Source organism: Globicephala melas, chromosome 1, assembly GCF_963455315.2.
Source record: "Globicephala melas chromosome 1, mGloMel1.2, whole genome shotgun sequence".
Taxonomy (NCBI): Eukaryota; Metazoa; Chordata; class Mammalia; order Artiodactyla; family Delphinidae; genus Globicephala; species Globicephala melas.
Genome location: NC_083314.1, coordinates 117,215,246 through 117,221,245, shown reverse-complemented (window position 1 = coordinate 117,221,245; position 6,000 = coordinate 117,215,246).

Genomic DNA, 6,000 nt, shown 5'->3' with positions numbered 1-6,000 from the left:
CATATCTTAGGTCACAAATCAAGCCTTGGTAAATTTAAGAAAATTGAAATTGTATCAAGTATCTTTTCTGACCACAACGCCATGAGACTAGATATCAATTACAGGAAAAGATCTGTAAAAAATACAAACACATGGAGGCTAAACAATACACTACTTAATAATGAAGAGATCACTGAAGAAATCAAAGAGGAAATCAAAAAATACCTAGAAACAAATGACAATGGAGACACAACGACCCAAAACCTGTGGGATGCAGCAAAAGCAGTTCTAAGGGGGAAGTTTATAGCAATACAAGCCCACCTTAAGAAGCAGGAAACATCTCGAATAAACAACCTAACCTTGCACCTCAAGCAATTAGAGAAAGAAGAACAAAAAAACCCCAAAGCTAGCAGAAGGAAAGAAATCATAAAAATCAGATCAGAAATAAATGAAAAAGAAATGAAGGAAACAATAGCAAAGATCAATAAAACTAAAAGCTGGTTCTTTGAGAAGATAAACAAAATAGATAAACCACTAGCCAGACTCATCAAGAAAAAAAGGGAGAAGACTCAAATCAATAGAATTAGAAATGAAAAAGGAGAGGTAACAACTGACACTGCAGAGATAAAAGAGATCATGAGAGATTACTACAAGCAACTCTATGCCAATAAAATGGACAATCTGGAAGAAATGGACAAATTCTTAGAAATGCACAACCTGCCAAGACTGAATCAGGAAGAAATAGAAAATATGAACAGACCAATCACAAGCACTGAAATTGAAACTGTGATTAAAAATCTTCCAACAAAGAAAAGCCCAGGACCAGATGGCTTCACAGGCGAATTCTATCAAACATTTAGAGAAGAGCTAACACCTATCCTTCTCAAACTCTTCCAAAATATAGCAGAGGGAGGACCACTCCCTAACTCCTTCTACGAGGCCACCATCACCTTGATACCAAAACCAGACAAGGATGTCACAAAGAAAGAAAACTACAGGCCAATATCACTGATGAACATAGATGCAAAAATCCTCAACAAAATACTAGCAAACAGAATCCAACAGCACATTAAAAGGATCATACACCATGATCAAGTGGGGTTCATTCCAGGAATGCAAGGATTCTTCAATATACGCAAATCTATCAATGTGATAAACCATATTAACAAATTGAAGGAGAAAAACCATATGATCATCTCAATAGATGCAGAGAAAGCTTTTGACAAAATTCAACACCCATTTATGATAAAAACCCTGCAGAAAGTAGGCATAGAGGGAACTTTCCTCAACATAATAAAGGCCATATATGACAAGCCCACAGCAAACATCATCCTCAATGGTGAAAAACTGAAAGCATTTCCACTAAGATCAGGAACAAGACAAGGTTGCCCACTCTCACCACTATTATTCAACATTGTTTTGGAAGTTTTAGCCACAGCAATCAGAGAAGAAAAGGAAATAAAAGGAATCCAAATTGGAAAAGAAGAAGTAAAGCTGTCACTGTTTGCAGATGACATGATCCTATACATAGAGAACCCTAAAGATGCTACCAGAAAACTACTAGAGCTAATCAATGAATTTGGTAAAGTGGCAGGATACAAAATTAATGCACAGAAATCTCTGGCATTCCTATATACTAATGATGAAAAATCTGAAAGTGAAATCAAGAAAACACTCCCATTTACCATTGCAACAAAAAGAATAAAATATCTAGGAATAAACCTACCTAAGGAGACAAAAGACCTGTATGCAGAAAATTATAAGACACTGATGAAAGAAATTAAAGATGATATAAATAGATGGAGAGATATACCATGTTCTTGGATTGGAAGAATCAACATCGTGAAAATGACTCTACTACCCAAAGCAATCTATAGATTCAATGCAATCCCTATCAAACTACCACTGGCATTTTTCACAGAACTAGAACAAAAACTTTCACAATTTGTATGGAAACACAAAAGACCCCGAATAGCCAAAGCAATCTTGAGAACGAAAGAAGGAACTGGAGGAATCAGGCTCCCTGACTTCAGACTATACTACAAAGCTACAGTCATCAAGACGGTATGGTACTGGCACAAAAACAGAAAGATAGATCAATGGAACAGGATAGAAAGCCCAGAGATAAACCCATGCACATATGGACACCTTATCTTTGATAAAGGTGGCAGTAATGTACAATGGAGAAAGGACACCCTCTTCAATAAGTGGTGCTGGGAAAACTGGACAGGTACATGTAAAAGTATGAGATTAGATCACTCCCTAACACCATACACAAAAATAAGCTCAAAATGGATTAAAGACCTAAATGTAAGGCCAGAAACTATCAAACTCTTAGAGGAAAACATAGGCAGAACACTCTATGACATAAATCAAAGCAAGATCCTTTCTGACCCACCTCCTAGAGTAATGGAAATAAAAACAAAAATAAACAAATGGGACCTAATGAAACTTAAAAGCTTTTGCACAGCAAAGGAAACCGTAAACAAGACCAAAAGACAACCCTCAGAATGGGAGAAAATATTTGCAAATGAAGCAACCGACAAAGGATTAATCTCCAAAATTTACAAGCAGCTTATGCAGCTCAATAACAAGAAAACAAACAACCCAATCCAAAAATGGGCAGAAGATCTAAATAGACATTTCTCCAAAGAAGATATACAGACTGCCAACAAACACATGAAAGAATGCTCAACATCATTAATCATTAGAGAAATGCAAATCAAAACTACAATGAGATATCATCTCACACCAGTCAGAATGGCCATCATCAAAAAATCTAGAAACAATAAATGCTGGAGAGGGTGTGGACAAAAGGGAACACTCTTGCACTGCTGGTGGGAATGTGAATTGGTTCAGCCACTATGGAGAACAGTATGGAGGTTCCTTAAAAAACTACAAATAGAACTACCATATGACCCAGCGGTCCCACTACTGGGCATATACCCTGAGAGAACCAAAATTCAAAAAGAGTCATGTACCAAAATGTTCATTGCAGCTCTATTTACAATAGCCCGGAGATGGAAACAACCTAAGTGCCCGTCATCGGATGAATGGATAAAGAAGATGTGGCACATATATACAATGGAATATTACTCAGCCATAAAAAGAAACGAAATTGAGCTATTTGTAATGAGGTGGATAGACCTAGAGTCTGTCATACAGAGTGAAGTAAGTCAGAAAGAAAAGGACAAATACCGTATGCTAACACATATATATGGAATTTAAGAAAAAAATGTCATGAAGAACCTAGGGGTAAAGCAGGAATAAAGACACAGACCTCTTAGAGAACGGACTTGAGGTTATGGGGAAGGGGAAGGGTGAGCTGTGACAGGGCGAGAGAGAGTCATGGGCATATACACACTAACAAACGCAGTAAGGTAGATAGCTAGTGGGAAGCAGCCGCATGGCACAGGGATATTGGCTCGGTGCTTTGTGACAGCCTGGAGGGGTGGGATGGGGAGGGTGGGAGGGAGGGAGACGCAACAGGGAAGACATATGGGAACATATGTTTATGTATGACTGATTCACTTTGTTATAAAGCAGAAACTAACACACCATTGTAAAGCAATTATACCCCAATAAAGATGTTAAAAAAAAAAAAAAAAAACTCAGTTCAATCCAATTCCAGAATTTGTGTACTTAACCAGTATTTAGGACTGTAAAAGGAAATCATATTACTACATTTTTAATCAGTGTAGGTGCAGTAAGGAACCATGGAAGGTTCTGAGCAGAGATAATAGAAAAGTGGATCTTTAAAGTGAAGACTGGATTAAGAAGGGCAGAGCCAGTGACGGGAAGGCCAATTTGAAGATTATGACAATGATACAGATGAAAAGAAATGAGACCTAAGCTAGGCTGTTATGGGAATAAAGAAACAGATGGGCACAAGATATTTTGATGTAGGGATATATAGGACTGACAATCGGTTCAAGGTAGTGAGCAAGAAGAAAAAATGGAGATTAAAATGAAGGTAGTGATCTGAATGACTAGAAGAATGTTAATATCATCAATTAGAATGGGGAATAGTAATTTCTCTCTGACCTTCCTATATATTCACATGTTTCATTTGGTTATCATAAGCAGTAAATAGAATATAAATATAGGAAACAGAAATCATTTGAAAAAGTTAAAAATATTAGATAAAATATAAATTATTTTCAAAGTGATTTTTTATTTATAAGATTTCTAAATGAAAAACTAAAACAAAAGAGTGCATCATGCCATCTTAGTATATGCTTTGTTTTATCTGACAGAACATTATGAAAGGTTTTAATTTTTTCAAGTCTCAGGTATATAACTTCAGTAATTAAAAGAAAAATCCCTGTAGAAAGTATATTGAAACCTCTGCTCTTCAAATCAGTCTTGGGGTTATTAAACAATAATTATTACTGTTACTTAATATCTGTCTGGGACTAACATACATACAACCTACAGAACAAATAAAAGTTTTTACCGTGGAGCAAGGTAATTTTTTTATAATCAATAGTCTATCATTAGCGTAATGTTTATTTTATGCCTCTGTAGACATTGTATCATTTGAATTGTGGTTTATAAATATTAACCTATTGATCTTTGCTGCTCTTCCATCTGCTATAATTTCTGACAAACATCATCACTTCTTTATTTGTAGGTGAAGGACAAAACAATAAAGCAAATCTCTAGGTATCTGATGACTGCACATTGTCAGAGAAGTATTCAGAATCCAAGGGTATCTAACCACATAAATTCCTTAAGCTTTCCTAAAGGCTTACATTCCAGCTTATCCATAAAAATCCAAGCTGATAATATGCTCTTTTAAATAAGAATGTAGAATGAGTACAGTAACATAACATATATACTTTGCCTAGCATTATGACTTGTGACTTACATATGTTATATAAATTATCAAATGACATGCTGAAAATGTACTTGGTTTGTTTCACAAACATCTACTGCCATTTATTTTCTTTTATATTTTATTTTTCAAGTTTTAGCAGCAATTTATGAAGCAAGATTTCCTGAATTCTTCCCTGGAAACATGTCTTTTCATTCTTTTGGGAGTTCCTTACACTAGAGAGCAATCTGATTTCATTTAGGTAGTGAAGATCATTTCTTTGAATGACTAAAATAATATACCCTTAAAAATAATTTTAAAAATACATTTAGAAGAATCTAAGAAATCCATTACCTTTCCTAAACTTTTTTTTTTTTTTACTCAGTTTGAGAGGATTTCCTGATAAAACACTTTATTTGGTCCATTATTTCTCTAATTTATTTTGCTAAAATAAACCTGAAACAAGACTGAGGCCTGGGATGAGTATTTAAGTTATATTTAATGAAAATTTAGAGCATAAAAGCACTTCAATTATTCATATTTCCTGATTTATACTGAAAAATATGTGTGTTCCTTTGATAGGGTTCAAATTAGCAGGGAGCTTTTGAAAATTGGTCCTTAGTAGCTTCAACAAATGTCTTTTTACCAGCTTATCTGGAGCAAAACAGAGACTTTTAAATCAAACTTCTATTTCATCTATTTCTTTCTTTATTACTGAAATGAATAAAGTAATTTTGTATGGAAACTTAAATGCTTATCAAAACTGGAAAGCAATAAGTACAACAATAAAACCATTTGTTAAAAGTTCTACATATTATTAGATTATATTATTATGGCTGGAGTGATACATTTGTCTTTTCATAAGGAGTTACATGGATTTCTAAAGCTGAAACCAGACATGCCAGGTCTGCACAAGGCAAAGGACCACAAATTATGTCCAGTTGAGTTCATTGAAATTTGTTTATACAAAGGAACTTTAGAACTGGGAACTCACAGCCACCATTTCACCACTTGCAACACAGAAAAGACTCTCAGTAACAGGTTTGACAAATCCACATTTAGTTCCATATGGTCATTTATCCTCCCTATGTCTTTGAAAGTAAAATACTGTGAAGGCGGCATTTGAGGTTTCGGTGACAAATTACTTTTCTCAGTGGAATCAAAGGCTGTGGCCATCTGCAATGAGATAGATGAGCCACAGCTGG